We start from the raw sequence: 21,451 nt of genomic DNA, 5'->3' as shown, positions 1-21,451 counted from the left end.
AGGCTCAGGATCCACAGTGGACATCTGCCTGGTTCATTCCTGAGATGGGAGAAGGCAGTGCCAACTGCTCCTGCCTCCCATGAGCCGGCTGGCAGCCAGGCAGCTGGTGGCTTGTTGGTGACGGGCTGAGGCCTGAGTCACAGCCCCATCCCGGCCCTTGGTGGAGGACTGACACACAGAGGAAGTTACACAGCACTCTGTGGTTCATGGCGGAGGCAGGGACTTTTCCAAGTACATCAACTGGGAAAGCGGAAAGCAGCCTTTACCCGTGCTAGAATCAAAGGCTCAGGGGCCTCACTTACTGGAGGGGAGAGGACCCGGTGACTGCAGAAATGGGGTGACCTTTGCAAACCCTTCCCACATCGCCACAGTGACATGCAGGATGCCCACAGTCCTGTACCATACGCAACAAGGTTGCCACACTCACCCAAGCCTCTTGCCTGAACAGCTGCTCAGCTGCAGCCCCAGCCCACTGCAGCCATTCCCTCAGAATCCACGCCCACCCCAGGAGTCTGCTGAGGACCCTCAGTCAGATGAGACGGCACCTCTAGCAGAACCAAAGATAGCTGCGTGACTTTGGCAACTAAATTAAACTCAATGGGCTTCCATTTCCTCATCTGCAAAACGGGTGAAGTACGACCTACCTTCCCAAGTTGCGGTGAGGGCTGGTACCCTATAGATGTTCCTTGTTCTCAGCCTGCTCTGATGCAAAATAGAGGTTGGCACCACCAACCTCCAGGGCTCAGCCCTCAGTGACTCCTTTCCTTCCCTCATATTCAAAGCCCCAGTTAGTCATGTAAATATGTGACTGGGCCTGGAGGCTGCAGCTCCATCATCATAATGAGGAGCTGATTCATCCAATCCATTAGCGCGCTCTCAGAGGCCCTCGTGCCCTGAGCCCTGCGCAGTGCCGAAGGGTCTGCCTGGGTTGGACACCACACCCAAAGGGCAGACCGCTGAGGGGGTCTCTTTCTTACCCTCCCCTCACCCACCCCAGATGTGACCCCTCAGAGCTGTCCTGCAGGGAGCCAGAGGTGAAGGGACTGAAGTAATTTAATCAAAAGGTCCCACCTCCAGTTAAGGGCTTTTCATTAGGTCGAGTGAACCAGGATGGATCTTAATCCTCTTACGGGAGTCCTTTATAAATGGAGGAATAAAAAGCCAAAGGCACAGAAAAAAGCCACAAAGATGGAAAGAAGCCTCCAGAAGTTGAAATCAATGAGCCTGGGAGAGAGAAAAGCCACAGACGGAGCAGCCAGAAGCCAAAGGCCACGAGCCTGGAGCAAGGGGAGGGGGCACTGCTGTGTGCAACCACCTGCAGCCGCAGCTCAGACAGAAAAGGTCTCCTGATGATGCCTTGATCTGGACACTTTCACAGCCTCAGAACTGTAAGCTTTTAACCTAATAAATTCTCATTATAAAAACCAATCCATTTCTGGTATATTGTTTTCAGAATATTTAGCAAACTAAAACAAGCCCCCTCTGGGAGAACCTTCACTCTCTCCTGTGAGGGCCCTGTGAAGGGTTAGAATGCTCGCCTGGAAACCAGAGGAAAGGGCTCTTCTAGAATCTTCTACTCCATCTTTGCTGGCATCTGGGGCAAGGGCCGCTTTGCCATCCCCCTTCCATGACAGGGGCACAGTGCGGGGATTACCCAGCGCCAGTTCTGGGGAGGCCTACAAGGGTGGGTAGCCCAGGTCCTGCCTCTTGAGGAGGTACAAACTGAGCAGATCAACTGGGGGTATAACAAAGAAAAAAATCTACCCATGGCCCTTCCTCCACCCAGCCCATGCCCTTCGGTCATCCTGAAGCTCCTGCTGCTTCCTGTGTTGGTCGCTCAGCCTGGAAGCCCGGTTCACTCAGCAACCCCAGCTCCAGAGCTCCCCCCTGGGACTCCTCTTAGGGGTCAGAGTCTCCTCAGGCGCAGGTCTGTTTCTCCCACCAGCTGGGGAGCCCCAGAGCCCCTGCCTTGCACAGTGCCTGGTACCCAGTAGATGCTTGGTGTTGCGGATTGGCTTGTGGGGGAGCGGAACACAGCTCTGTGTCTGTGGAGTGTGTGTGTGTGAGGAGAAAAACACTCATGGTGTACCTACTGTGTGCCAGGCCTGGGTGAGGCCCTGCATTCCAGGTGTTTCACGTAATCAGGGTGGTTGCATCTGCTTGATTCCAGAGTGGCTTTTCATGCAGAGATTCCTCAGTGGGGCGAGGAGAGCTCCATTTCTATTTTTATCTTCCCCATCCCTGGGTTGGGGTGCTCAGCAAGGGCCTCTTATCTCCGCTGGCACTCTCCTCTACATCCGGCTGCAGCTAGACGTTTGCAAAGGAAACTCGTTGCTTCACATCCAGCCACTTTACCCCCTCCCTCTGAGCCCTGCGGCACCTGCGCCCCCTCTCAAAGCAATGGGGCTTGACTCCCCAGACCCCAGACCTTTCTTCCTCACCCGGGGGACCCCCATGCCCCACCCTGGGCTGAAAGGGGGTGAGAGGTGTTCCTCCTTCCTCCTGAAACCTGGGAACACCTAGGTTGGGACCTCTGCACCCCTGTGCTCCTCCCAGAACCACAGGGCTCACTTGGGCTAACGGCCCGTTCCCTGCAGACCAGGACTCTACGCGGCCAAGGAGCAGCCCTGGTGCCCCCTGCACACAGACTGAGGTGGGTTTATTTCAATCCATTCCACTCCCAGTGAGCATTAGAGGGTGCAGTTTGGGGTTCGAGGGCAGCTTTGGGGTTGGAAGTGTGATAGAGACTCCCATTGTGACTTTATATCTAGGAATATCTTTGCAGTTATTCTGTACTTGACCTTTACAACCACCCCGTGTGCAGGTAGGTGGGGAAGATGATTATTAACTCGATAGGTAGGAATTCTGAGACCGAGTGGGGTTAAGTATGCTCGTTAAGGTTACTCAGCTGCACACCAACGCAGGCCCACCTGCCACCACCAATTGCAGCACAGGTGTGCCGGGGTGCCCAGCCTTGGGCCAGAAGAGGCAGGCATGGGGGCAGGGCACAGAGAGCTGGTTCTGGGACATCTCCCCCTAGGGAACAAAGACCAGGAGACCTGTGGCTCCCCTTACTGGCTGGCTGGCCCTGGATGTAGAAGAAACTGCCAGCTGTAGTTGCTTTGGTTAGAAAACAGACAGTGCACCTCCCTCACCAGCACGTGAATTGATAGCTGATACTGAGGTAACACTTAATTACCACCTTACCACACACCAGAAATGGTTCAAGTGCTTTCCTTAAATGGGCTCATTTAATCCTCACAAAACCCTGAGAGGCAGAACAACTACTCCCATTTTACAGATGAGAAGGTGGAGGCACAGAGCGGTTAAGAAACCTGGTCAAGTTCACACAGCTAGGAAGTATGCAATAAATGCTACTTTTCTTCCGCTTCTTTTAGATCATGAAATCATTGTGGGCAGCAAATAACACTAGCTTCTAAAGATGTGCTCTGGACACGAGTTCAAGCATCTCCCATCTGTTTCCTCTTGCCTCTGCTTATAAACAAAGGTACACTTTTGCTTTGTAGGTACAATTATGATGGGTGATTTTTCTTTTTTGTAAAAGCAAAGTTCCTTTTAATATTTTATATTGTTAGGCTAACAGATATGTTTATTTTCACTTAATTTTCAGTCATTGGTGCTTTCCTTCAGCTGGGACTCTGCTCAGGAGTGGCCTTGAACAGTGACAATGGCTGAGTAAGTCAAGTTTCTAAGCGGTTCTCTGGGGTGGAAACTGTGATTCAGAGCTGGGCAGCCACTCCAGGGGCTTTCCTGGGGAGAGGGCAGGGCCATGTGCCTGCTCTCTGGTCACCTCCGGGCAGGAAAGTGTGGCCTGGGGGCCGTGAGGCCAGCGTGCCCTCCGAGGGGCCAGGCGCCATGTAGATATCAACTCCGGGAAGCCCGCCCTCGAGGAGGCCCAAGGACACAACACCAGAGGGAAGCAGAGCATTTGGGGGTGACAGCGTTTGGCCCCGGAGACATCTGGATGCAGCTATTTTATACGTCTATACAAAACTGCCAAGATAAAACAAAATCACTTCAAAAGTAGCCAGGCGTGCTGGACATCTTCTAGTGGTCCCTGCCCTGAGCCCCTGCGGGCCACCTGGTGGGGACTGTGGCCGCGAGGCTTCCCGGTCCGTGGGGAGGTTGAGTTCAGTCGTTGGGATACCCCGACAGGACACGGGTGGTGGGAGAGCGAGGCCCCGTGTTTGTTCCTTCACAGGGTTTTCAAGCACTGCGGTGGTCACACAGCCCTCTGTGCACCCACTGGCCCCTGGGTCGCCTCTGCGTTCAGATGCCTGCTGCCCTGTCACCCTGTCAGGCCACCTGCGGCCAGCCCTGGGCACAGCACTCACCCTCGCGGCCTCCTGACACCCTGCCTCTGGCCTTTTTTTTTTAGGCACGGGGCTGGGATTGAACCCGGGACCTCATGTGTGGGAAGCCTGCACTCAACCACTGAGGCGCATCGGCTGCCCTGAGTTGGATTTTTTTCATGTGTTTTGCTTGTTGTATGTTTTTGTTTTCTCAGAAGGCACCTCCCAAGGTGGGAGGCGGACGCTCCCCTGCTTGAGCCACATTCCCTCCCTTGCCCCTGGTCTTTATAGACGGTCTCTTTATTCAATGCTCTCCAAAAGGCCCACTATTCACTTACATGAAATACCTAGAATAGGCAAATTCATAGAGACAAAGAGGAGAGGAGAGGTGGCCAGAGGCAGGGGTAGAGAAGGGGATTGGGGAGTTATTGCTTAATAACTGTACCTAAGTACAGACTTTCAGTTTGGGGTGATTAAAAAAGTTCTGGCAGTCGATAGTGGTGCTGCTGGCATAATACTGTGAATATATTCAACACCAATGCATTGTATGCATGAAAGACTTTAAAATGCGAAATGTGTTATATATATGTTAGCACAATACCTATTTTAAAAAATATCCATTGTGTGCAGGACAGCTGATTCCTGTCTAGTGATCTGCACAACAGATATTTCCGAAGCTCTCCATTTATCCAGTCCTTCACCCCACTTTATCCAGTCACAATGGCTTCCAATTCTGGGGGTCCCAGGGCCCTAGAAGATCCCATATTGGAGACTTGGGTCTTACCCAGCTCGATTTACTTAAAGGATTGGATGGACCTGGTGTTTGGGAGCATGAAACACACCCAGGGGGCAGCTTCTGCGGGACACTGACAGATATATGTGCCACCTTCCTCCCAAGTAGACCCTCAGGGATGCTAGAGTCGTCTGAGACCTCCTGTGGACCAGGCCTGTGCTCCTGGCGCCACGGTGCCCCAGGCCTTTCAGGAGCTCCCAGTTCCTGTCCACCAAGGATGGGGTCCCAAGGCAGGGAGGACACATCCCAGCTCCTGTGTCAGCCCCCAAGGAGAGGCAAGGAGGCCACTCCCAGCAGCTGAGGAGCAGGGGTTGGGGGTGGGGGCCGCCTCTCTTTTTTGGCATGCACAGCTTTTTTTGGCATGCAAGCCTGTCAGCTTTCGGAGAAAAAGGAAACACGCACAGGCTGGTCCATGCTTGGCACTCTAGGTTTTTTTCCAGGTCCAGAGAGAAATATGAAACGCATCCTGTTACGGTAACATGAGTCAGACCAATCCTCTCATGGCGCCTTCCCCAGGTGAACAGATGTAGAGCTGAGAGTGGGGGTGGAGAGCAGAGAAGCCTGGATTTGCAAGCTGGAGGAGAGATTGGGGAGCTTCTGGCCAACTTCCCAGTCACCCTGATTTCACAGACAAGGGGTCTGGGAGTTGGAATTTGCTCATGAGTTGCAGAGATGGCGCTAGAACCCAGGAATCCTTGGTTGGCACATCACCCTTCCATTCAAGCCTGCTCTCGTCTGGTGCTGAGCTGCTTTTCTAAGCCCCTTGCGAAAGGCCTGGGGTCTCAGGTCAAAGATGCTTTGCTGAAAAGTGGTCGTTCAGAAGCTGGGAGGGACGATCCCTGGCACACTAAGGAAATAAATGGTGCCTCCTTGTGAAGCCCGCCCTGATTACCCCATTGGAGTGATTGTTCCCTTTCTGAAATCCTCTGTCTCTCAGGAACTTCCAAAGTGACTGTTAACATTAACATTCACCTACATTGATCAACATTTTCCACGTGATGCCAGTGTTTTTTCTTCCTGCACAATGGACAGATTCCTAAGCAATTTTCCACCTCCCCATTCATGCCAGGCCTGAACAGTGTGTGTTGAATTCAGGTGGACGGTCATTCCGGACAGACTACACAACCCAAGGGCCATGACTGGAGAAGGTCTGCGTTCAGTGCTCTAGGCCATTCCATCTAGGAAAAGGGAGGGATTGAGAGACGGCACTGGGTTAGCAGGGGCCGGGTGGAATTGTTTTCTGAAGCAGGGCCAATAAAAAGACTTCATGTTTCTCCCACTACCCTACAACTGATTTAATGAGCACTTTCTATGAGTCAGGCATTTGGATCACTTCTTTCAACACTAAAGGTAGGAACTACCAAAACCTCCAATTTAAAGACAAGTCACCCGAGGCACAGAAAGGCTAAGTAATGTGCCCAAGGCCGTGGGGCTGTTGACCACTATGCTGTACTGCCCCTCTCCCCAGAAGTGGCTCCACAGTGGCCTCCCTGACCTTGGTGGGACTTGGAGGGGGCCTCTGAGCACACAAAGGCTGCCAATTAGGTCACCACAAGACTCCCACAGTCCCACGACTGCTGAGCTGTGAGAAGTCCTCACCTGGCCTGGACACTACGGTACTCAGTGGGCCTCCAAGAGGGCACCGTGAGGAATGCATCCCGGCTGACCCCGGCCCCACCACTTAGCAGCCCACTGCAGGATGGGTCTGGGACTCCTTGCTGGGAGCTTGTTTATGCTGACAGACTGCAAAACAATAAGCCTGGATGCCAAGCCAAGGTAACCAACTTGTTGCCTTTGGCTTGGCACAAAAAGTAGGAAAGCCAGAAAAAATAGGAAAGTTGCCTTCAACCTTATCAAGATCTCAGAGGCCTGGTTCAATGGAACAAAAAGTTCCAATTAAAACTCAAAGTGGCCATTGAAGGAGATAATTTGAGAGGAAAGTCAACACTGTGAACTGGTTCCTTCCTTTCCCAGGGAAGGGCCTGGGCAATCTTTCCTACCCCTGTGAACGGAGCCCTCAGTGAATAGAAAGGTCATGTTCAACTTGAAAACTTCCTGACCTGAAGCAGGCTGAGTATCAACACCACCTTCTGTGACATTTACTAGGCTACTCATTGCACTAATTTCTTAATCGAGGAAAAATGAAATAAAAAACTCTTGGGAAATCTAGGAAGCTCTTTGCAGGAATGCTTCAGAAATGTGACTCAGCATTTCTTCATTTCACAAAGGAAACCAGAAGTGTTGCAAGCACAGTGCTGTTCTCCGCCAATAAGTGGATGGAACCAGGATCCTGATCCGCAAACTCTCTGCTGAAGCCCCAGGCTCAGTTACAGAAGACCCTGCCTTGGCAGGGATAAGGCTCTCACCTGTTTAGAACTGGTTGGGTCCGGAATGGCTGAGTGACCACCATGTGCGTCTACGGAGGCTCACAGACCATTTGAGGCCGAATCACCAGGGCATTCTTTTTGGGACACAAGGAAAATGTCTAACCATTAATCCATCTTATGAACCAGAAGCAATACATGCTAAAAGAAAATTTGCCCACCAATAGAACATGAAATCATAAGCACAAACAAATGTCAAAATTACAAAAGCTTTCACACACAGCATAACCAATGGTTTCCTAGTTTTGTCATTAATATCCATTTGCTCATAAATTTATGTAAAACCTATATGTACCTTAACTATAATTAGTCAAGAAATTGGAAGGATGGAAATGAAATTTGCCACTCTTGTGGCAGCTTGTTTTGTAAAGTTACTTAGGTTGTTTATTAAAAAAAAAAAAAAAGACCTCCCCAGATGCCATGCCCTCCTGACCTAGGCTGTAATTTTCCTAATTTTGCACACTCCTCACATTTGGTGTATTTCAACCAACAGGAGTTCAGTCAACTTCAGAACATCTCAGCTGTGCATGTCATATCGTGTCACCCTCTTACTGATGGAACCACAACAAAGTTTGTTCTACAGCTGAATTGAAGGGTTGAGAGAGTTCAAGACTTGTCAGTGAGTTTCCAAAAGGTCTCTGAGCCTGGGGCTGGACCCAGCACTGCTGCAAGCAGGGGTGCTCAGGATGGGACCATTTGCCTGCACACACGTGCATGTACAGATGCACACATACATCACACATGCACATACTCAATCATTTTGTTTGACATTGGAGCTTTTCCTTATTGAGAAACACTTCTTTATGTAAAGAGAATTCCATTGCTTCTCCTGGAAGCCACACTGGCCTTTCGCCAGTCCCAGACCTTCTCCCATTCACACTGTTCCTCTCTGGGCTGCAAGCAGCAGACCTTGTTTCCAATTCCTGCCTGGCAAGGCTTGGAAGTTCTTGAGAATTGGGGCCATGGCATACTTTAAAATTTTTTTGTTTTACTATCCCTTTTAGCACTTTTAAAGATATATGAATTTTAAAAGTACCTAATGTCATCCTTTTAAGCAGAAACTCTTTTTGGTGCTGTTCCTGCATTAATGCAACTTTCGCTTAATAAACTTCCTCTGCACTCCCTTAAAAAAAGTACCTAATGTATCTATCATGCAGCAAATGCTACATAATTTCAAAGTATTTTTAATCCTGGATTGTGAAGTAGGTAACCATTTTTACATAGTCTAGATCACTGTATATATTTTTCTTTGTCTTTTACTTTCTGTCCTAACATTCCACTACATACAAATACTGCTGTCCTCATTTGCCAGAGTGGCTATGACAAATACCACACAATGGGTTGGCCAAACATGGGGAATTTATTGCCTCACCGTTTTGGAGGCTAAAAGTACAAAATCAAGGTCTCAAAAGGCCTTGGAGTCTCTCTTGGAGTCTGTGGCGTTGGGGTGCTGGCTTGCTGCTATCCCTGGGTTCTTTGGCTTGTAAATGCATCTCTGCCTCCAGCACACGGTTCTACTTCACCTGCTTAGTCATCTAGGTGTCTGTCGAGATTTCCTTTCCTTATAAGGACCTCAGCCATATGGAGTAAGCCACCTTCATTCAATTTGTCCTCGTCTAAAATAGGATCTTCAAAGATCTTGTTCACAAATGAGTCCACACTTTAGGTGATAATAACACCTTCCAAGGTCCTATTTACAAATGGGTTCACACCCACAGGAATGCAGATTAAGACTTGAACATGATTCAGTCACCAATGCTACATACACATTTCCATGTGTTAGTTATCTATTGCTGTGTAACAAACTACCCCTAAAACCTAGTGGCACGAAACAACCTCCGTGTATTAATACTCACGATTCTGAGAGTTGACAGGAAGGTTCTCCCGCACGTGATCGCATTCAGCTGGCAGCTGGCTGGCCACCTCCGTTCTTCTCCATGTACTCTCTTAATTCTTCTGGGCTTCTCCCCACTCCAGCTGGCTAGGACTTCCTTAAAGCATAGAGGGGTTCTAAGAGGAAATGTTTCCAGAGGACAATCCCGAAAGTACAAGCACTTTCACGCACTTCTTGAGGCTCTGCTTGCATCATGCCTCCTTAATGAAAGATTGGGTAAAGCCAATCACGCAGCCAAGGCCCGTGACTGATATGATAGCATGTCACGGGCACGATAGTAGGAGGCGTGCTTCCTTGGGGGATGCCAGTGTAACTGTCACCACAACTCATTCTGATTCCAGAAGACTATTACTATTTATAGGTTTGACATTTTCAGGCTCAACTCTTTGAGAGCAAACCTGATGTTGGAATTGTGATTTGCAAGGACCCAGTTTGAATCATGTCCCTCTAGGCCAGAATGCCTGGCTGTCTACCCCACACCTGACTCTGAACAAGGCTTTGTTGGTCTCTACTCTTCTTGGCTACTGAGTAGCTTACCCAAAGTGTGTGTGCTTTGTTAAAAAAAAAAAAGGGCATTATGTGAGAGTTAAAACTTTAGTGATGGTTGAAAAGATGTGCGAATAAGTACATGACACACATGACATAATGATTCAGTAGCTGAAGGGCTGGAGGAACATTTCCTTATGTGCAAATTTGGGAATTAGCATATGTTGCAAACATCAGGTGGTTACTGTAGTAATGTAACAAATATTTTTCTGACTCAAACAGAACTTAAATATAAAGGGAAAATAATTCACCCAGTAGTACCTGTTCCATCTCTGGATTTCTCTTCTGAATACCTCTCAAGGAAAAAGACACGGCCGCGGGCCACCCACTGCCCAGGAGTTGTCAATAATTACTCACAACCCTGCACTTGTGCCTTTTCCCCAGTCTGTGGTAATATCCCTGCATGATTTCATGTAGTTGTATATGAGTAGGTACATTTTGGACTTCTAAAAACACTCATCATTGGGAGCCAATGCGGCTCAGTGGTTGAGTGTTGGCTTCCCACATATGAGGTCCCATTTTAAATCCCTGGCTCTGGTACCTCAAAAAAATTTTTTTTTATGTAAAATCACTCATATACACACCTTTTAAAAATACTTTTTCTCCCTCTCAATCAGAAACAGAATGGGCATCACCACCCCAAAATCCTCAAGACTGAGTATTGAACAAGCATAAAGGGGGAATGCAACTAGGGACTTAAGTAGACTTAGGATTATTCTAGCAATGGAAGAACTTGTATCATTGATACAAAGGCAGTGGTCACCAGAGGTTCTTAGGAGAGGGAGAGGGAAGAATAGGTGTAACATGGGGGCATTTTTGGGACACTGGAATTGTCCTGCCTGAAATTGCAATGACAGATACGGGCCATTATATATTTTGTCAAAACCTATAAAATTGTGCGGGGCAAGATGTAGACTATAATGTAAACTATAGTCTCTGGCTAGTAGCAATGCTTCAGTTTGTGTTCATCAGTTGTAACAAATGTACTGCACTAATGAAAAATGTTGTTAATGGGGAAAAGTATGGGAGGGGGAGGGGTGAGGTATATGGAAGTCCCCTATATTTTCGATGTAACATTTATGTAACCTAAAGCTTATTTAAGAATAAAAAATTAACTCAAAAAATTTTTGTTGTGGTAACACATATACAACATAAAATTCCCCATGTCAAGTATATAATTCTTTGGACTCACCTTTTACCCCCTATTCCATGTCACAGTTTGTTTAACGCATTTTCTGCTATTGAGTACATGGGCTTTCCACACTGCGGCTATTTTAAATAGTGCTGCTATGATCATCTTTGTAAATCCTTTATTTTGTATCATTTTCTTAGATGCATAGCCTCTAAAGAGAGATCCTTGGGCCAAGAGGTAGAAATATAGCTAATCTTCCATATTTCTAGACTGTTTCTAGATCCAACCCAGGAAAATAAATTCCGGTTGATTTGAAGCTAGAGATCAAATAAACACACACACTAAAAAAAAAACAAAAATAAAATAAAATAAAAATAATACAATTCTTGGAGATGAGAGGCTTTCTCAATTTAAAAGAGAATTATATGAGAAAAGACTGGTAGATTTGATTTTAAAGTAACTTAAGCCACACTAAGTTGAGATGACTGATCACTATCTCCAAAGGCAATGAGGGAAATAGACCTTGCAGTAAAGGTCCTAGCCTCTTCTGGATCACATTAAAATGTTAGGCAATGAAACCTCCTCTCAGGAGTACCACGGAAATCATGATGAACATGTACCATGTAGGATAAAATAAACTTTATGCTTGGAAAACAGCATAAAAAACACATAATATGCCTAAAGTGTAAGATTGTGACGAGGCATTTTAGCTAAGTCAAATATTGTGATTATAAAGTTGATAACAATTAAAAGAAATCTGGCAAAATATACTGATAGGCAAATTGACAGAGTTGAAATTCTTACTATACCATTAATGAAAAAGAAAATTAATTTACTCCAAAATAAATAAAAAATATGAGTAGACAAATTAAAAAAGCACAGTTGATTATTAAATGGTTGAAAAGGGTACAATAATCAAAGAAATGCACACCTAAAATAATATATTTTTTTCTATGTGTGAAATTAATGAAGGTTTTTAAAATGTATAACATCCAGATTTAGAAAAAGTGCTGTCATAGAACGAGTGTCTTGGGAAGCAGACATGGCTCAACTGATAGAGCATCTGTCTACCACATGGAGGGTCCAGGGTTTGATCCCCAGGGCCTCCTGACCCTGGTGTGGGTGGTGAGCTGTGGTAAGCTGGCCCGTGCACAGTGCCGCTGCATGCAAGGAGTGCCCTGCCATGCAAGGGCACCCCTATACACACGCACAAGGAGTGTGCCCCGCAAGGAGAGCCACCCCATGTGCAAAAAGCACAGCCTGCCCAGGAGTGGCGCTGCACACACAGAGAGTGGATGCAGCAAGATGATGCAACAAAAAAGAGACACAGTTTCCCAGTGCCGCTGGATAATGCAAGCAGACACGGAAGAACACACAACGAATGGACACAGAAAGCAGACAACGGGGGGAAGGGGAGAGAAATAAATAAAATAAATCTTTGAAAAAAAAAAAAAAGACCAAGTGTCTTACTCACCCTCTGCTGGCAGGAGAGAGGCTTGCCTTCTGGAAGAGCACCAAACTAGCAATATGCGTAAAAAATCTTAACAAATGCACGCCCTTTGGCCCAAACATGTCCTCTTATGAAACCCCATCCTCAAGAAAGAACCCTAAATATGTAACAAGCCCTGCATCTGACATTATTGCCAATGTTAAAAATGGAAAATGTAGTAAATGTCTAATATTATGAAAGCGAGTAAATTACAATATTGACTTGTTAGACATTATGCAGCCATTAGTACTTACACAAATAGCTTTTATAAAAGTTATTAAAACAAATTACAGAAATAAGCCAGACACAAAAGGACATCTATTACATGATTTCACTTATGTGAAATAACTAGAATATGTAAATTTACAGAGACAGAAAGTAAATTACCAGTTGGGTTGGGGTGGAGGATGGAGGGAAAAATGGGAAGTTAATGCTTAATTGGTATAGAGTTTCTGTTTGGGGTGATGGAAAAGTTTTGGTAATGGTGACACAACATTTTGATAATGATCAGCACTGAATTATATACTTGAAAGTGATCAAAATAAGAAATTTTATATTACATATCTGCTACCACAATAAAATTTGATTACAAAATTATTTATATATAACTATAAAGAAAAACTGCATAGAGCAAAGTCAGAAAGGATTCATTCGAAATGATAATTTGGAGAACTATCCTATAGCCAAGATGAGTTTTGTATTTGGTAGGGGAAGGCTAGTTTCTATTGTTTTTTTTTTTTTTAAGGTACCGGGGCGGGGATTGAACCTGGGACCTCTTATGTGGGAAGCTGGCTCCCCTGAGTTGTTTTGTTTGTTGTTTGTTTGTTTACTTGTTTGTTTGTTTGTTTTTTAGGAAGCACCTAGGACCTGAACCCAGGACCTCCCATGTGGGCAGCAGGCGCTCAACTGCTTGAGCCACATCCATTCCCCTCTACTGTTTTCATATTTTCTTTAAGAAACATGCATTTCTTTATTATTATTGCTGTTGCTATCATTATTATTATTTGACCTTCAAGCTTTTAATTAAATTAAGATTTTTTCCATACTGATTTTATTTTATTTTTATTTATTATTACCAACAGCACATTAATGAACATATTGAGACCCTGGAGAATCAAAAACAGTATATCAAAAGTCTGGAAGACTTTGCAAATGATATTTCTTTTATAATGAAAATTTATAATTATATAAAATGTATAAGAAGAACCAAACTTGCAATGGCACTGGCAAGGCATAATTGGTCCCACCTCTCTGTATCTTGGGATTTGGGCATTTGATTTATTTTTGCTGGAGTAGAGGGGTCATTTGTATTCATTTGACTTTCTCTTTCTCAAATTTTTGTTCAAATGGCCTCCAAAAGATCAGCAGAACTGCAGGTGTTGGTGTGGGGAGCAAGGGGTGCAGGGAGGAAGTGAAGGAAAGGATTGATGTGGGTTTAAAACTCAGTACTTAGAGAATGCGTGACATTACAATAGGGACAGAGATGATGGGAGAGGAAGCTGCTACTGTAACTCTACATTTTCAACAGAAATACTGAAAACAACCCGGAAGCCTCACTCATTCAGAAATAGTCACAAAGCGGAACACAGAGCGGAAAGACAGCAAAGAGGTCCTGCCCTCCAAGGAGGGAGACCCACAGTGGTGCGAGAGAAATGGTGAGAGCACAGCTAGGACGGTGCTGAGGATGGAAAATGAAGGTGTTGAAGGGTGCCGCGAGCAGGAGGACATCTGTCTGAGTTTGAATAAAATCAGGACACACAAAGACCAATACAAAGCACCATTATGGATAGATAAAAGCATATAAAAGTATTTAAAATAGGCAGCCCTTAAAAATAAAAATGAAATAAAATAAAATAGGCACCAAATTCAGAAAGTGTTCCCTCTAGGGAAAGGGGAAAAGGGAGGGGAAAGGGACCAGGAGTAGTAGTTAAAGGGAACTTCTGTTTTACAGCTAAAGATCCATTTCTTACTGAAATGAAAAAAAAAAGAAAGTATGTTTCTGGGGGTGGGGGGATTACTCTGGTTGAGATGTGCACAGTTGTGGTGGGATCAAAGGCACAGGCAGGGGTGTTTAGGACCCCTGGGGAAGTTGAGAAAGGGAAACTTGCAGGCTGCATCAGCCACCTGGAACTCTGGGCTGACAGTTGGGGTACAGGGGCCCTTCCCTGGAGAGAGAACAAGGCCAGTGGGCCTGGAGGCAGGAGGCTGGCCAGGCGGGGCCCCGAAAGGATGTCAAGGTTCATCCTGAGGACGACGGTGAGTCAGTCATTGGCAACTGAACTGGGGTATGAACTGGTCCGTTTGCATGGGAGTGGGGAGGGCTGAGGACCCAGGGACCACCCTGCGGCAGCTCTGGAAGCCCTGGGGGCTGCAGGTCAAGTCCAGGCATCCGTGGCCTTCTGTAATCTGGTCCCTCTCCTGCCATCTGGCTGTAGAAGCCCTGCATCCTCCCTGAGGGGCCCCAGGTGGCTCTACATGGTTGCCTTCCCCTGCTGGAAAGCCTTGTGCCCTTGTCTGTCAAACTCTGGTAAGAGTTTGGGGCTGGGGGTTGGCTCTCTGGTACAGTGCTCCCAGTAAGTTGCTTTGAGTTGAGGCAGGCACTTACCATCCCTGGGGGTCATCATCTATAAAAGGCTGGGTTGGGTCAGGTGATCGCTGATCATTCCTCACAGTTCTGAATTTAACCAGACTATGAACCAGTTTCCTTTGTGCAACCTCAGTCCTGGTAGCAGCTAGGGAAGGAATATCTGAAGGACCCTCTTTTTCTGCCTCCTTCCTTCCTCATTACAACCCTGTGAGCCTGGTGGTCATAGCTGGGCTGGCACTGCAGAACCTCAGAAAAATGCGGAAACAGATGTTCAGCTGGGCTGCAAAGGCCGCAGAGCTCAGCTGTGGCACCAGTGCGTAGCCAAAGCCCTGTCCAGATGCAAAATCCAGGCTCCTGTGACGCCGCAGAACACGGGATGCTACCCCTTGTGAGCTGCATGCTCAGGCCACCGAGCTGCCTGCACTCTGTTGCTCTGAGTCTCTTTCTAATTGCTGTAGGCACTTGGTTCTTCTCCCCACAACCAAGCGCTCTGCCAGCACAGACCTCCTGTGAGGTAGGACCTGCTGGGCTGCCTCCCCAGCCACAGGAATCTTCCTGCTTCTGGTTATGTCCTCCATCTGTCTAGAGGCACCCCAGGGTTTCAGTGCAGAACTTTGAGGAGTTAAAATGCTGTACAAGAAGAGAAGTGCATGTAACTCCAGTGGGTGATCCCCTGCTTCCCATGTACAAGGTCCTGGGTTCATTCCCTGGTACCTCCTTAAAAAAAATGCTGTATAACGTGTCCCACTTCCTGGGATATCGTTTGGCCAATCTACCTCCTAAAAAAATGCTGTACAACAGGTCCTGCTTCCTGGGATATCGTCTGACCAATCTGAGTCCTCTCCCTGGGAATGTGCATGCTTACGTGTGTCTAATGTGTGTGTGTGTGGAGGGGTGACTGAGCGGTTGGCCTGTCCCGGGTGCTGTGGCCATCACCTGTGAGCTTGGTGGCTCCCTCTCCTGCCATGTGGGCAGGACATTGGGCAGGACATACTGAGCAGAGATAAAACAGGCCAAGCCTACCTTATGGAGGAGCAGAGGTAGAGGGATGAGGAGCAGAGACGGAGGGCCTGTCCTCAGCTTTAGCAGCCCCAGTGCTCTTGCTCAGCAGTTTCTGTTACGTGTAACAGAAACCATCCTCATGGGCGCCCTGCTTATGCTTCTGTAACCCCCGACTGGCCTTTCTTCTCAGGATTAGGTATTTTTGAGAGCAAAGTAAAAATGGGAATCGCTTTATTGCTTTTTTTTTTCTGATAAACTATTAGACAAAAGCATAAAGAAGAGCATAAAACAAAACTCGAATCATCATGAATTAGTTTGTTAGAGGTGTGATAATGAAGCCATGATTTGGACATAAGCCTCAGAACGTAAGCTTTAAAGTTAATAAATCCCCCTTGTAAAAACCAACCTATTTCTGGTATATTGCATTCTGGCAGCCTAGCAAACAAAAACACCCTCATCTGCTGCAAGTTTCTGTTGTACCTGGGCCTGTACTCCCAGGACACATCATGTAGCAACTTGCACCACAGTTTTATGGCACAACAAAATATGGAATGGGTTGATTTTTTTGGAAGTATGGAATGGGTTGATGTTCTTTTCATTGCTCTCGCATTCCTTTTGCACAGGAGAGTCTTGGACAACACAGGACTCATGGCTTTGAGTTAACTACCCGCAGCAGGAGATCCTCAAAGGTGCAACTTTGAGCATTCCCCCATGAATGTCAGAGAGTTGAGAGCTGGTTCCATGCTGAGACCAAGGAGGTTGGGGCTTCTACCACCTGCTGTACACTCCCTGGCTCATGGCCTCATATCTGGGCTCCCTCTAGAACCAGGTGTTCCCACATTCAGGCCACCCAGACTGATCTTGTGGTTAGTATGAGGCTGGCCATTATCCAGGAAACTATTAGAAGTAAAGGTGAGGACCCAGAGGTGAAAATGAAGGTATGAGCTTTTACCGAGGAAGAGACACTGTTATGAAAGAAGCCTGGAGAGGATCTCCTCAGAGGCTGTTCTGACGCTACGAGGCAGGTGCTGCAACCACTCTGATCAACCAGGCTGAATGGAGGAGACTTGGACGCTTTGCATCCAACCCCAACCTCCAGCAAATTTTCAGTTGGAGTTAAGGGAGGTGGCGGGGGGTGGGGAGGGAGCAGTTGATGGTGCAGCCGCAGGCGTGCTGAAGCCACAGCCTCTGTTTGACTGGATTCTTCAGGGAGTCAGGTGAGCATATTCTACTCTGGGTGAGCTCCCCCGAATTCTAGCTAAGCCTTGGAGTAACAAGGAGGAGGAAGTGGCTACGCTGCAACAACTGGGTGTTGGCGCATGGATATTCCAGCCCCACTGGCTGAATTTAGCCCCTCACCAGGTTCTCATTTCGTGGTGGGACACTGATTTTATTAAAAAGGACCCTCCTGAGTGGAGTGACAAGCTGGTTCGGCTCCTCCCTGGTTTAGCAGGTTCATTGTGCCCTCCCTGCTTGGGGCAAGGTCTCCTGTCCTATGGAGGTGGTGACTGACAGAGAATCCAGGCTGGAGAGCAGTAGGCACATGCTGTTAACCCAGCAAGTCCTGAGACATGCGGGATGGGTCAGCGGCCTCCTTTTTCTCTCAGGATCCCGCTCGCCGAGCTATGTTCTTACAGCTACTAGAGCAAGGAGTCCCAAAAGACACCATAGATGGGATAGCCAATGAAGAACTTTGGGAGAAATATAAACTAGAAGGAGGGCTATGGGCTTGACAGGGAAAGTCTCCTCCCACCTGACTCCTTCCCCACAATCCCCACTGCAGGCTGTGGAGGAGGAGGAGTCCTACAGATCTCCTGCCTCTCCCTTCAGCTCCCACTGAGGAGTCAGACCCCTGGGAAAGACCTCTCTACCCAGACTTGACTTAATGGAAAACGGCCTGGTGGGGGGGCGAGGGTCCCCACCACCACCACCCCTCCAACAAAGACTACATACCCCAATGTGCATAAAATTGGGGGGCAGTGAACAAACCTTTATGACACTTTTGGATACAGATACACTGATCACTATCATTCTAGGAGATGCAGAGGGGAAGGGGTGGCAGCCTTGGGAGGTTTCAGGCATTCCACATGGATATGGGGACAGGAGGGTCACTGCTACCCTGTGGGTTGGTCTCTATGGCCCTTTGGCTACCGCTGTGGCCATGTTTCCTGCCAGGGAATGTGTTATAGGAATTGATAGCCTGAACCGCTGTACCTCCCAGCAACTGGAAGGAGTAGCTTTCCCATCCCAATAAATTCTGGTCATCACAATCACGTGAGTGACAGACTGGGCACCCCCAGTTCTCCCACCTCCTCACCACATTGTCCAGCATTGGCAATACCACCTCCCTGAAGAAGAAAAGGACATTACTGAACTCATAAAGTAACTTCTATCTGTGGGTGTCCTCCGGTCCACTGTCTCTGCCTACAATAGGCCAGCATGACCAGTGCAATAGGTGAGTGGGGCAAGGCAGCTGACTATAGATCATGGGTGCTTGAATGTAGAAGTGCCTCATTTAGTCCTGTGGTCCTAGATATTGAGCTATTTGCATATAGCACCAGCAGACTCCCCATCTCAGTATCCTCCTGGCACCCCTATATCAAGTGACACAGAAAAGGTACTTTCCACTGGGGAATGGAGGAAAAGCAGGCCCTGCAAGAGGTAAAAGTGGCCATTTCAGCTGCCCTGTCCCTAGAGCTTTTGGAGCCTGGATCTCCATTTGAGTTATAATTTTTTTTTTGCCACATCAGACCCCTGACAACTGGTGCCTCTGGCAGGAGGAGGCAGTAACAGGAATTTGCAGACCCCTGGGTTTTTTGTTTTTTTGTTTTTTTAAGATTTATTTATTTATTTAATCCCCCCCCCCCCCGGGGGTCAGTTCTCGGTGTCTATTTGCTGCGTCTTGTTTCTTTGTCCGCTTCTGTTGTCGTCAGCGGCACGGGAAGTGTGGGTGGCGCCATTCCTGGGCAGGCTGCTCTTTCTTTTCACGCTGGGTGGCTTTCCTCACGGGCGCACTCCTTGCGCGTGGGGCTCCCCCACGCGGGGGACACCCTTGCGTGGCGCGGCACTCCTTGCGCGCATCAGCGCTGCGCATGGCCAGCTCCACACGGGTCAAGGAGGCCCGGGGTTTGAACCGCGGACCTCCCATATGGTAGACGGACGCCCTAACCACTGGGCCAAAGTCCGTTTCCCGACCCCTGGGGTTTTGAACCAAGAAGTTCCCAGCACAGCCCAGTGCAACCCTTCCTTTGAGAGGCAACTTCTGGCATGATACTGGGATTTGATGGAAAGGGAAAGGATCACCGAGAGCTCCCAGGTCCTCTCCTGAGGCCGGAAACCCCAATCATGTCTTGGGTCCTGTTTAATCAGAACATTCACCCAGGCAGCCCCCAACAACAGAGTATCATCAAATGGAACTGATGCATTCAGGATTGTGCTCACCCAGGCTCCCACAGGAGCAGGTGGTGGAGGATCCTCAATGGTGATCCAGTTGCAATACCAGATGAGGGCCCTTCCCTCCCTGCATTGGCATCTTGGGGACCCCGACTCAAGAATGCCCCACCAGCTGCTCAGCTTTAGTTCACTAATGGATTGGCCAAGCTGAAGCCATCTGGTGTTCATTGGGCAGCAGCTGCTCTTTCCTTTGCCTCAAGCAGCCTGCATACTATCTCTGGCACTGGAAAAAGTGTCCGAAGAGCCCACTGTGAGATTTCTCTTAGCCCTGGGACACTCTGACCCAAGTACCCCCATGTACCCCACGTACCTGTTTACTGACCCATGGGCCATTACCAAAGCTTAGCAGTCTGGTCAGGTTCATGAAGGGAGCACAATTGGAGAATTAAAGGTTCCCCAGTGTGAGGAAAAGACCTTTGGAAACAACTGGCAGCATAGAAAGTCACCACCTATGTTACCCATGTTGATGCACATGGCAAGGGTCTATATCACAATCAGTATCATTGGAATGACTTAGCCAATAAAGGATGTGCCAAGCTGCTTTTTGCACCCATCAAGGCTGGAGGTCCTCCTGGGCAGAGAATGAGCCCTGCCCAGAGGATGGGGACAATGAACTTAACCACAATGACATCTGTGAAATAGCCAAATTTCCCATGGCTGGTTCCACCACTGGGTAGATCCATCACTGCACTGGTTGTAGAAATTCTGACACCATGAAACTATGAGCCCAAGAACATGGAGTACCTCTCTCATTAAAAGAGGCCCAATCTGCCATTTACCAATGTGAGAGATGTCAACTACAAGCCGGAGCCTGAAGAGGGCATTTAGGATCTATTCCTAGAGGGGCTGCACCAGGTTGCTCATGACAAGTGGACGGCATTGGCCCTCTCCTGCCAGCCCAAGTATGCTCTATGCCTTGGTTGTGGTGGAAACCTCTTCAGGCTTTGGCCTTACCTTTCCAGTTTGTCGTGTGGACACAGTACATATGTGGATACCTTGCTAAAGTGACTCTTCCCCCCATTCAGATACCCAGATGACATTTCCTCTGACCAAGGACAGTTCACTCAACAATGTACCCAGATTCATGGAATTACACAAACCTTCCACATCAGCCGTCACCCACAGGCAGCTGACATTGTGGAGAACTTTAATGGCTGCCAGATAAAGGAGCAGCTTTGGTGTCTGCACCCTGACTGCTCTCTTACTAGCTGGACTGTCTGCCTTACTCAGGCCCCCTACAAGCTGAACTCAGCAGTTCCCTGGGAGGGAAGCACAGCCTTATCCTGCTTTTTAGCATTGGGAGGGGACTAAGGTGGAGGAGGAACCCAGGCTTTGTTGCATGTCTGCTCTTATACCCATCAAGATGAGGATTGGCCCTGAAGGGGGGACTGAGGCCCCACCACTTGGGGCTCTCCTTTCCAGCCCCTACCAGGGGATCATTCTGCTTTGAACCCTACCATATCCTCCACACGATTCCCAGGATGGTGGGAGGTAAGGGCCACCAAGTGGAAGGGTGGTATCAAAGGCAAAGTATCAGAAATGAGTTGGCTTTTATAATGGGAATTTTATTTGGGGTAAAAGCTTTTAGTTCTGAGGTTGTGAAATGCCCATATCAAGGCACCATCAGAGATGCTTTCTCATCGCAGCCATCTACTGTTGATCCCAGCATCCTGCCGCATGGTGAAGATGGCTGCCAATCTCTGCCTTCCCCTCCAGAATCTCTCACCTCCCAGAGCTCAGCTGTGGGTAAGCAGGCATAGGGCTTGTCTCTTTCCAGGCCTCCTCCATCAGCCTCAGCTGCTCCCTGAGGCTCTCAGGGCTTCTGTTTTCCTGCAGTCCTCTATCTCACATGGTGGAG

The 21,451-nt window shown here is 48.0% G+C and overlaps 1 long non-coding RNA gene across 1 annotated transcript; it reads right to left on the bottom strand.

The window, feature by feature from the left end:
* Positions 1-5,430: 5,430 nt before the first annotated feature.
* LOC139437946 (uncharacterized) lies at positions 5,431-9,617 on the bottom strand. The gene is made up of 3 exons (XR_011647811.1): positions 9,347-9,617; positions 7,473-7,567; positions 5,431-6,284 (listed from the first exon to the last, which is right to left on the bottom strand). It is a non-coding gene; the product is annotated as an uncharacterized lncRNA (long non-coding RNA).
* Positions 9,618-21,451: the final 11,834 nt, after the last annotated feature.

This window comes from Dasypus novemcinctus, chromosome 3, assembly GCF_030445035.2.
Source record: "Dasypus novemcinctus isolate mDasNov1 chromosome 3, mDasNov1.1.hap2, whole genome shotgun sequence".
Classification (NCBI taxonomy): domain Eukaryota; kingdom Metazoa; phylum Chordata; class Mammalia; order Cingulata; family Dasypodidae; genus Dasypus; species Dasypus novemcinctus.
The sequence above is the reverse complement of the archived record's forward strand: the minus strand, read 5'-3'. Positions and strand labels throughout refer to the sequence as shown.